Source organism: Miscanthus floridulus, chromosome 13, assembly GCF_019320115.1.
Source record: "Miscanthus floridulus cultivar M001 chromosome 13, ASM1932011v1, whole genome shotgun sequence".
In the NCBI taxonomy this organism is placed as follows: Eukaryota; Viridiplantae; Streptophyta; class Magnoliopsida; order Poales; family Poaceae; genus Miscanthus; species Miscanthus floridulus.
In genome coordinates, this window is record NC_089592.1 from 59707297 (window position 1) to 59720332 (window position 13036).

The following is a 13036-nucleotide window of genomic DNA, read 5'->3' on the forward strand; positions in this document are numbered from 1 at the left end:
TCGGCAGTTCACTGAGGGGTATCCTGCGATGGTAGATTTGTCGGTGGGGGTGCACGTAATTAGGAACCAGATGGTGACACAAGGCACATAGACAGCGATTTAGATAGGTTTGGGCCATCTGATCGACATAATACCCTACGTCATGTGTCTTTGGTGGATTGTATTGAGATGTATGTAGATACGATCTGATAGATCCTATCCGCTAGGGGACCCCAACCTCTCCTTATATACTCTGGAGGAGGTAGGGTTACAAGTCAAGTAGCCTATTTGGTACTATACAATGTCTTATGGTGCATGCCGAGCAGCATCGTGCATGCCTTAATCTTGTGGGCCAGGTCACCCCTGGGGGCGCAGCCCATGTCTTGGGGGCCATACCCCCATAATCCCCCTAAAACAAAATCTCGTCTTGAGATTTCATGTGTCTCATGTGGGAAAAGAGACAAGAATTACATTTTAATGTAGACAACTACCTCAATGATCCAGAAAGAAGATGGGGGTAATGCTTCAAGATATAGCTCTCTTGTTCCCACGTGGCCTCATCCTCCAAGTGGTTTTGCCACTGAACCTTGTAGAACTTCACAACATTGTTTCTTGTAACTCTTTCCTTTTCGTCCAAGATCTTGACAGGGTGTTCAATATATGTCAAATTAGGCTAGTGGGGAAATCAGGCTAGTGGGGAAGTCCTTCAATTTCCACAGCTTCATCAGGGACCCACAAACATTTCTTCAACTATGAGATGTGAAACACATTATGTACCGCCAATAAAATATCAGGAAGCTGGAGACAATAAGCAACTGGGCCGCATTGCTCTAAAATCTTGTAAGGACCCATATATCGAGGGGCTAGCTTGCCACAGACACCAAATTGATGACCCCTCTCATAGGAGATGGCTCTATAGAGGGTGCTGCCGATGAAGACATCAAAGAAATGAAGGAAGCCGATCAGATTCACCTGTGTGCGATATTGGCTATCCAATCCCTGTTAAACTTGTAAATCTTGTCTATTGCATCGGCACTTTATGAGACATTGACATCCTTGTATAATTCTAGCCGATAGGACTGTTATCGGCACTTATACTTTTATGCATCCATCCAGATACTAGGGTAATATTTCTTTAAATATTTTCCATTTAATGCTCTGGGAAACATGACCCCTTCGAGGGTTTCTAGAATATATGCATTACCAGGAATAGACTGATTTATCCGATATGGACCTTCCCAATTAGGAGACCACTTTCCAAACTTTAAACTTTTAGTCCCAATCGGTAAAATCAATTTCCAGACTAGATCTCCATCGGTAAACTCCTTTACCTTCACCTTCTTGTCATACCATCTGGCTACTCTTTTCTTATTTTCTTCGATGCTAACTAAAGCCCTTAACTGATGACCCACCACATCTTCCAACTCATCCTTCATAAGAGTATCATAATCATCGGCTGTCAGCTGATTTTGAGAACGTATTCGCCTAGAGCCAATTTTAATTTCCTAAGGTAATACTGCGTCGTGTCCATATACTAACTGATAAGGCATCACTTTGGTTGCACCATGACATGACATCCGATATGACCACAAGGCTTCATTTAATACGGTATGCCACCTCTTAGGATTTTCTTTAATTTTGCGCTTAATGAGTTTGATGATCCCTTTGTTAGAAGCCTCAGCCTGACCATTAGTTTGAGCATAATATGGAGAAGAATTTAAAACTTTAATTCCCATACCTATAGCAAACTCATCAAATTCTCCCGATGTAAACATAGTACCCTGATCGGTAGTGATAGTTTGAGGAATACCAAATCGGTAAACAATATGCTCTTTCACAAAATCGATCATATTAGCCGATGTCACCTTTTTTAAAGGAATTGCCTCAACCCATTTTATGAAATAATCAGTAGCAACCAGAATAAATTTATGTCCTTTGCTCGATGGCGGATAAATCTAACCGATGAGATCGATAGCCCATCCCCGGAACAGCCAAGGTTTAATTATAGGGTTCATAGCCGATGCAGGCGCTCTTTGAACATTACCAAACTTTTGACACCCCTGACATCCTTTAAAATACTTAAAACAATCTTCAAGAATAGTCGGCCAATAGTATCCATTCCTTCTGATCATCCACTTCATCTTGAAAGCCGATTGATGCGCTCCACACACTCCTTCATGAATTTCACCCATCAAGTTTTTCGATTCATCACTGCTAACACATCTGAGTAAAACTCCATCTATAGTTCGATAATATAATTCATCATCGAGGAGCACATACTTGGTAGCTTGGAACCTTATACATCTTTCAACCTTTTTATATGGATCCTTTAAATAATCGACAATCTCCTTTCTCCAGTCATCGGTATCAACCACTGATGTTAGCACTTCCTGAATAGGCTGATACCCTAAAGCGTGCTGAGCTAGTCGATTAGCCTCTTTATTATGCAGTCGAGAAATATGTTCAAGACGAAAATCTCTAAACCCTTTCAACAATTGCAAACATCTTTCATAATACAAAATTAAAACTTCACTTCGGCATTCATAAATCCCAGCCAATTGATTTATAACTAGCATAGAATCACCAAAGATTTCAACAGCATCGGCACGTATCTCCTTCAGCAATTCTAACCCTTTCATCAAGGCTTGGTATTCAGCCTGATTGTTTGTCGACGTAGCAACAATCGGCAATGAAAACTCATACTTCCTTCCTTGAGGTGAAATCAACACAATGCCGATACCTGCTCCTTCACCACATGTGGACCCATCGAAGAAAAGTGTCCAAGGAGCAACCTCCAGAGAGTCCACTGTATTACAATGCTGAGTGACAAAATCAGCCATAACCTGCCCCTTAATTGCCTTCATCGATTCATAACGTAGTTCAAATTCTGATAATGCTAAAATCCACTTGCCGATTCTACCACTTAATATCGGCATCGACAGCATATACTTGACTACATCGTCTTTGCATATGACCGTACATTCAGCAGATAACAAATAATGTCTTAATTTGACACAAGAAAAGTATAAACACAAACATAATTTTTCGATGGCCGAATACCTTGTCTCAGCATCCACTAATCTTCTGCTCAAATAATAAATAACACGTTCTTTCCCTTCAAATTCTTGAATAAGAGCTAAACCGATAACGGTATCATCAGTTGACAAATACAACCTGAAAGGCTTCCCGTGTTGAGGTGGAACTAGCACTAGAGGATTTGTTAAATATTTCTTAATTTCATCTAGGGCTAACTGCTGCTCAGCTCCCCATACAAATTCCTGATCGGCCTTCAATTTAAGTAATGGACTAAAAGCCTTGATCCTTCTCGATAGATTAGATATGAATCTTCTAATGAAATTAATCTTACTGATCAAAGATTGCAATTCAGTTTTATTGGCAGGAGCAACCACCTTGTTAATTGTATCAATAGACTTCCTACTGATTTTGATGCCCCGCTGATGCACCATAAAACCCAAAAATTGACCTGCCAATACACCAAATGCACATTTATTAGGATTCATCTTCAATTCATGCTTCCTTGTGCACTCTAGTATCTTTCGTAAATCGGCTAGATGTTTTGGGATATCTCCAGACTTAATCACTACATCATCAATGTAGATCTCCACTAATGTGCCGATGTATTCATGAAAAATAAAGTTCATAGCTCTTTGATAAGTAGCGCCAGCATTTTTCAAACCAAACGTCATGACTACCCACTCAAACAACCCTACATGACCTGGACATCTAAAAGCAGTCTTGGGAATATCTTCTTCAGCCATGAATATTTGATTGTAACCTGCATTACCATCCATGAAGCTGATAATTTGATGTCCGGCTGCAGCATCAACCAACAAATCAGCAATCGGCATTGGATAGCCATCCATCGGTGTGGCTTTGTTAAGATTCCTGAAATCAATACAAATACGAAGTTTTCCATTTTTCTTATAAACAAGAACCACATTAGAGATCCATTCTGCATATCGACACTACCGAATAAACTTTGCCTCAATTAATTTAGTTATTTCGGCCTTAATGTCAGGAAGTATATTAGGGTTGCATCGGCACGCTGGCTGCTGATGTGGCCAAAATCCAGATTTGATAGGTAACCGATGTTCAACTATCGATCAGTCTAATCTAGGCATCTTAGTATAATCCCAAGCAAAACAATCTTTATACTCTTTTAACAGAATCTACTTCTAATAAAAGTAGGTCTTGGCCTATACTAATCTAGGCATCAGTTATTTGCTGCTTACACTTGGCCTATACTAATCTAGGCCTATACTAATCTAGGCATCAGTTATTGGCCTATACTAATCTTTATACTAATCTAGGCATCAGTTATTTGCTGCTTACACTTGGAATCTAACTTAGCACTAATAAAAGTAGGTCTTGGCCTATCGCCATCACCAACATCTACTTCTACTAAATCATCTGCCGATGTGAACCCTTGACCTAATTTTCCATCATCGGCAAACCTATCCATTAAAACTCTTCTTCAGAACCGACTGCTTGGATCGGTGGAATTTCATAATCAGCCACTCTAAGGAATTCTTTTTCCCAAACTTCTCCTGATATGCATTTAGTTCGCTCATAAGTATCTGATTCTGCCGATGCGATGATATAAGAAGAATCACCAGGAACAACCTCAATCTTATCCCCAATCCACTATACGAGGCATTGATGCATTGTAGAAGGAACACAACAATTAGCATGAATCCAATCCCTCCCTAGAAGCAGATTATATGCACCCTTGCCATTAATAATAGAGAACGTCGTCGGCAAGGTTTTGCTGCCGATGGTCAATTCAACACATACCGCCCCTTTAGCCGGTGACACATTGCCTTCAAAATCCTTCAGCATCATATCGGTTTTGGTCAAGTCTTGATCTCCCTTACCAAGTTTCCGATACATCACATAAGGCATAATATTAATCGCAGCCCCTCCGTCGATAAGTATCTTAGATACAGGCTGCCCATCAACTCTGTCTTTCACAAACAAAGCCTTAAGATGCTGTCTCTCATCATCAGCAGGTTTCTCAAAAACAGCCATCATTGGATCTAGTGTCAACTGAGCTACTTGATCAGAGAGAACAACTTCTTCCTCATTATTAGATAGTGCCAAAAACTCTATCAGCAACATGAATACCATATTAACATCCGCCGATGGACCCTTATTTTTGTGTTTTACTTGCCACTGCTGATGACCGGACCTCTCATTGGAGGAATTTTCCTCTCGGTATAAATCTTCCTGATGCTCATGTTGCATCCTTCTTTTCTGTGTCTTTGTCAGACCCTCCGGGCACCATCGAGGAAACTTGGTCTTCCAAACCGGCTGATAACAGGTCCTAGTTGATTCTACACGGCGTATATTAGGGTCCCTGTAGAATATTTCTTCATCGGGAACTCTTGTGTTTGCCATCTCCTCAAGCTCCTCTTGATTCCTTGGAAAATACCCAGCGCATTTACCAAGCCTTTCATGTACACTAAGTCTACCCCCCAGCCGATCATGCACTGATGCTCTACCTCTGATCAGCTCATTGATAAATAAACCTTGATTGCCAGGTTGAAACCTCCTTTCTGACCGATTGACCCCATAATAACCATTGCACTCAGGGCAATTTTCAATAGTTGGCAATTTAATACCTTCTTCCCAACAATGGATGAAAAACGAGCACCTCCAATGATTTTCATGCCGATACCATTCTTCCCGACATCTCTCTTCTTGCTGTTGTTGATATCGGTCCTTACGCTGCGCCAATCCTCCTGCTGCCTTCGATGGGTAATCACAATGCCAGGTCAAGGAGGATTTTTGGAATTACTGCTTTCTCCCAGCAAACCCTTACTTTTTGCATCATCGGTAGTTATCCGATGTTAGGGATCCACTAATGCATTTTTCTCAGCAGCTTCTGACGTCAATACCTTGGTCTTCCCTTTGGCCTCCAACATATTTGCCGGAAAAGGGTGTTGATCAATTTTCATCAGCTTCTGGGCCTTGGAAGTACCAAACTTAATTCTCCCAGATTCAATAGCCGATTGTAATTGTTGCCTGAACACCTTGCACTTATTTGTACTGTGTGAAGTTGCATTGTGCCATTTGCAGTACAAGATCTTCTTCAACTCTTCTGCCGATGGGATCACATGATTAGGTGACAGCTTAATTTGGCCCTCTTGAAGCAGAAGATCGAATATCTTGTCGGCTTTGGTGATATCAAAGGTAAACTTTTCTAGTTCTTTCTGACCAAAGGGACAAGATATCGCCTTTTTATTCTTAACCCACTCAGCTAAGCCAATAACTAGTTCTTCATCAGAATCAGAATCTCCTACTTCTTCAACAAATGATACTTTTTTACTCCAATTCTTTTTAGGCTCAAAAACCCTAGTATCTTGATTAGAGATCCTTTGCACAAGATGACTGAGGCTTTCAAACTCCTAAGAAGCATATCTGTCTTTAAGATGTGGCAATAACCCTTGGAAAGCTAGATCGGCAAGCTACCGATCATCCAGCACTAGACGGTAGCACTTATTTTTTACGTCTCGTAGCCTTTGCACAAAGCTTTCTACTGATTCATCATTACACTGTTTCAATTTCACTAAATCGGTAAGCTTCTTTTCATAGATTCCAACAAAGAAATACTTATGAAATTGTTTTTCTAGATCAACCCAAGTAATAATAGAATTTGGTGGTAATGAAATGAACCATGTAAATGCCGATCCAGACAAAGATGATGAAAATAATCAAACTCTTAATTCATCTCTGCTAGCTGCCTCTCCACATTGAATAATGAAGTGATTGACGTGTTCCATTGTTGATGTATCATCTTGCCTAGAGAATTTAGTGAAATCTGGTACCTTGTACCGATTTGGGAGAGGAATTAAATCATATGCAGGAGGGTATGGAGTCCGATAAGAATAAGTATTGACCTTGGGCTTTATCCCAAACTGATCCTTCATAATTTCTGCTATCTTATCGGCCCAAAAAGCATCAGCCTCCTGCTGACGAACTGGCTGAATTTCTATGGGAGGTGCCTGCTGATATCCCTCCACATATCTTTGTGGCCCACGATCTCCAGCAATCGGCATATTTGCCATTACTTGTGGTCCATTAACCTGTTGGAAAGGATTCATCGGCTGAGCTGCCGATGCTTGATTCTAGAAACCAGCTTGCATATGACCTTGTTGAATCCCTACAACCTGCTGATTTTGCTAAACTGTATGTTGAACAGGTAACTGTCCTAACCAACCATTATTAGAACTCATCGGTACAAAACTTACCGATGGCTGGTAATTTGCTGACATTGTTAGATAATTATAGCCAGCTTGAGGCATGAACTAAACCCCAGTTTGACTCATAGCAGGGGCTTTCTGCTGCATCGGCAGTAAGCATGCCAATGGACTTGAATTGGGTGTTTGAACCAAAGGCATCTAGAAACCTCTTGGAGTTGGTTGCACAGTAGTTACTGTGGCATATTGAGGCACTTGAGCCATCGGTGAAACAGCTGATGGTATAGGAGCTTTTCCTACTGCATCAAACACTTCAGGTAACCCAGGATTGAAAGCAGATGACTCCGGAGGCATACCATATCCCCACCAATTAGCAGGAATCTGGCTATTCTAAGACACAGGGCCTGACATAGCTGATGCCGATAGATCTGTATTAAGCTGAACTCATCCTCCTAGTAGTACCAGATCTGATCGTATCGGTGTAGATTGAATATTAGGTAAGCTTGCCGATACTGGAGGAGAAGTAACTTTTGTAACCACAACGGCCGAGGGAGCCGATGGAGTTTTGACAGATGCCGGCTCTGGTTGGTGATAGGCAGGCCCAACGTAATGTGGTGACGCTTGTCCTTCTTTGAGAGTTCGAACCACAGCATTATGAACAGTATTGGACAGCACATTGGAATGATTAATCAAAGCATGATTTACTGCAGAATTAACCATCTCTTGAAGTTTACCAGGATTGGAGTCAAAGGTAACCTGCCGAGGCAACGGCAAATCTTGCTTCTGGATGACTTGTCCACTCTTGTTCAGGCTAAATGATTTCAGACAAAGCTACTTGTATTCTTCTACAGCCTTTTCCATAGCCTGCCTCTGCTCTTCCTTAAGATCTTCTTCTGATACCGTGATAATGTTCCCTGAATCAATCTCGGAATTGAACATATTGATCGGATTGATTGGTCCCACCGGGCGTGCCAAAAGATGTGTTGATGCAAAAGTGGATCTGCAAACACAAAGGGCTAATACCCGAATCGATATCCAAAGCGTGCCAGTCGATTTGACCTGTTTATCGACAAGGATGAAGATACGAGCACTTTGGTCCTGACAACAGCGATACGCCCGGAAGTCACGGCCAAGAGGTACTCACGCGGAACTCGAGAATCGCCGAAGGTCACACTAAAGCTATGCAACTCGCCGAATCAATGAGAACTCATAAAAAGGAAAAATATGCAAATTGACGAAGTCGCCGAAAAGTAAGTAGATGCAAATAGGAGTAAAAATTGGTCTTGATATTGATTCTTTTTTTTATTACATTGCCCCTCACTCTATATTTATACCCTAATCTAAAGAGACATAACCAAACACAACTAGGACACCAAGTCCATATCTAAGGAAACACGTGACTCTTACATGAATCATACTCTAACAAATATAGAAAAGGAAATCAACTCCTATCTATTTCCCTGTCCACCTCAATTACGATGGAAATCTCACCGGCCTCCTTTCCATCGGCATACTTCCTATTTCATCAGCAGTAGTCTTTAAGCCTTCCTTCATCGGCATCGACAATAACATCTCCAACCTTATCGGCAACGCCCGAGTCTAAATCAACCTTTCCATCAATCACCACCATTCATTGGCAACCATCTTTACAAGCTGATTTTCATCGGCTATCAGCGTATTCAGTAACTTTCCTCTGCCGATTAGCCCACTCTGATCATTTTGACATGTGCAAAAAACGGTGTCAACACCCTTATTCAACTCCTAAGTGGCTCGAACAGTGGCCTCAACTTTGAATGCAGTACTATTTTGGCCCCTCTAAATCTTGTCCCTGATTGACAACAGCGAGTTGACATGTTGTGACATTTTTATCTTCCAAATTCATATGGTAACACAACTAGATTCCTTAATATGAGTTCAAGTACACTTTGTGCTAGAAACAATGAAGCAAGTCTAATCAAGTTTGGAGTTCATTTGGATCTTCTAAGTTAGTTTCAAAATCAGCAAAGACTAACTATTTCCAGGAGTTAACTGAATTTCGGTTTTAGTTGTGTACCCCACTTTAGTGAATTGTACCTTCCTAACCAAGATAAACTAGTCCATGATCCTTTAAGCAAAGTTGCAGAACAAGAGGTGTACAACAAACTTTGTTTAAGGCCTCAAAACAGAACCTAGTGCTGTTTTGGATCTTGAAAATTTGGCTAAAGTCTGAGATTAAAATGTTGATGACGATTGGCATCACACGTTGTTGGATTTTTGTTAAGCAACTCAAGTTGAGCCAAATATAAAAGTTGGACTATATGTTTTGGGAAAGAGCATGCAAAAAGATGGCACCAGTTTGACTTTGTTTTGACCATCAATTTGGATTTTTGCTCATCGCTGTCAATGCGCTGACATTATCATGTTGGGCACTAATTACCCACTAATCTATTACTCTAATGGCTGAGAACCCTAAATATGAGTTGGAGAGCATTAGGAAAGGAACAACTTTGTTTCAAGGCCCATGGCCCAAATCCAACCGGAGCTAGCCCAAAAATGGATCCCAAGTTGGCCACATCGTTGTCCGCCACCTGCTCGGGGAAATGCCCTAGATGACGCCACATGTCTGGGTGCGTGGCCACCATGTAGGACAGCAGTGCCCCACCTCCACATCACGTGGCCGTGCCCCTGCTCCTCTATGAGTGGACATCTGAGGCCCCTCTTAGTCTCTCCCTCACTCTCTCAATTCCTCTACGCTCTCCCTCGCCCCTGCACGCGCGCAGCGCATGAATGCCATGGATGGCAGATTGAGCTTCGACTGCCACAGCCATTCTTGCCTCTACTCCCCACCACAGCCGTGGCCATGTGCACCACCACCTTTGCCATGCCATGCCGAGCTTGCAGCGCTCTCCCCCAACTCTCTCCACCACCGTAGTGCCACCGCCGATGATGCCACTGCAGTTGGCCTGCGCACATGCATGGCCGAGCCACCTTGGGTCGTCTCCGAGCTGAGGCCACCCACGGGTGCGCATCGGTCCCCTAATGCTCCGCCGCCATTCCACCGTGCCAATGAGACTCCTCTGGCTAGAAACGGTGAGCTCCCGCGCGTCCTCTGCTCCAACTCACGTGAAGGGCCTCACGCAGCAATTAGAGAAAAGGGAAGGGCCTAACTGCAAAGTCTGTGACTTAGTTGAATAGTGCCTAGAAGGACCTGTTCACTGGAATTGTTTTCATGAAAGTTCAGGGTCCTTGGTGCAAATTTATTTTTCTTTTATGGCTAAAACTTTGGAAAATCATAATAAATCATAGAAAAATAATAAAATAGCAAATAAAGACTTTTAGGAATTCTTGAGAGTAGATCTATGCAGTAGAGTCATAATATGATATGTATTAGTAGAAGGTTTTTGTTGTTTTTATTTATCTATGTTATTTAGGGTTTTCTAGGAATAAATTCATATCTAAAGTTGTGGTGCTCCAATTGCTATGAAATTTTTATGGTAGGCTACTGATGCTATATGTGTGCTGTGGTAAACATTTCAGGTTCATTGGATGCAATATGATTGATTTATTGATGGAACTTGTTTAGTGCTTAATAAATGGTTTTAAATGATTTATAAATAATTTATATATGTAAAAATGTGAAATGTGGTTCCTTTGCCCTTGAATGGTGATATTGGGACCTAAGGAACCCTAATATGGCTATATGTTTATAGAAAATAATGATCTTTAGATTTCTCTTGTTCTCACATGTTTATTAATAATTAAGATTTGTCTTTTTCATAGCAATTAAATTATAAAACCTGAGCATATGAAATTTGTGCAGTATTCATATTTTGATAACATATATCACTCATAAAAGTCTCAACCACAAACTAGTTGTTCTCCTATAGTACTAAAAATAATACATATGTTGCATTATTAAAGTAGAGAATGAATGTTGTTAACATATACATGTATTTATTGTCATGTGATGCTTCTAGTAGCTATTCCTACATGCTATGATTGTTTGAATATGATTCCAAGATGTTTGGGATAGCATATATGTCAAGAATATGTTGGTTTGTAGCAATTAAATGATAGATGAATTAAGCATGCCTCTGCTGTTATGGCTGCATGTACAGTTTTTGTTGTGGTGACATGTTCATGATGTAAATGATGCTTTCTATAGATATGTTGAATACAAAAGTTGTAGATAATTTTCTTATACTTCTTGTCCTAAAATTTTATGATTTTAGGCCTGATAGTTTAGGAGTTATAGATTTCACAAGTTTGCTATCAGGTTTTGCATGTCCTCTGGACAGATCTGAATGATTGTATTGTTTGGCTCATTTAAACATCGAATCATGTATTTGTGATAATAGGAGAGTTGTAGTTCTTTTCCTGAGCTTTCCAAAATGTCTAAGATCACTTTTTTTGGTGGTATAGAACTCTAGTGATTCTATTCAAAGTGGAATGGCAGATTCTATCCAAATCTAGACAAAGATTCATTCTTGATGTTATTTAACCTTGTTAGCTGTAGAATCATCTTAAGATGATAATAAGAAAGTTATAGATAACTTAATAATATTTCTATAAAGTTAAGGATCATGCTTGTTGTATGAATATAACTTGAGATATGCATTTCTGAAGTTACTATTAGTTTTTCTGTCCTTAGTTGCATAAGCTCTGCTTCATAATGTATTTTAACATTGTTATTTGTTGAATCAGCTTTTGGTGTTAATAACAAATTTTTAGATAATTTTATTAGGTTTCTAGAAAGTCTAGGATAACACTTTTTTGCTTGCCTAGAACTCTAGGTATGGTTAAAACAAGTGACTATGGTGCTGCTGTTCAGAATCTATGTTTATACCTAAAATTGTTTGCTTCACCTTGCTTTGCTTTGTGTGTTGCTAAGTGTGCCTCATGCCTGTGATGGTGTTAAGTTAATATACCTAAAACCTTATGAAACTTGTGTTATGCTTGGTGCTGCCTTCCTTGCTATCCTAGCATGATGGGTTGTGTGATGCTTAATTAAGTAACGTGGAGTGCTTATATATATTTGGTGTAACCTTGTGCTCATCTTGAATACTTTTATGTGAGGCATCTCATATTGCCATTCTTTGCATTCATGCACTTGCATTGTTGCATCTCATCTAGGTACGCTAGATGCACCATGTGAAGGATGTGATGTTGGCGCCAAACCCAAAGATGGAGTTTGGTGAATCCATCCAGAAGACGGAAGGACTAAGCAAGTGCCGAGATGCGAGATGCTTGCCAAGCGAGTGTCGTCTAACAAACACTAACCTAATGTTGGATCCTAGGCAAGCCCCAAAGCATTCTAAGTCTCCCATGTTTTATAAAATATCACTTGAGTCATTTTATGTTTGATGCATTAGGTTATAAGAGTTGATTGGAAACAATTGATGCATAGCTCCACCTTGTCCAAATATATATACCTTTAACCACATGTACGTCTAGGATCGAATATATGCTTAGCCATGCATAGACCAGTAGAATTCGGGTGATTTCCTATCACCTATGAGATATAGGTGGATATCGAAGCATGGTTGACTATATTTGCTATCGTAGAAAATAACCATGGGGTAATGTAACCGGAGGTCGGACGGAGTCTATGTGTAGGTTGACTCATGTGATTCCATCTGTGCCGATTAAGAATCGTACCGTTGTTGGAACTTTTGTTGAGATTGAACGCATGCCTCTCACTTAGCTAGCCGGATAACTCATTCCGACCGCAAAGCCAAGTAGCTCAACTTAGGCTGGGCCCCATTCTATAAAAGTGCGCACTCTGGATGGTAGTAAGGATGTGCAGGAAGCCAAACGTGAGCCCAAGGGTAGGCCTGGCCTGAACGTCCTAGCGCTGG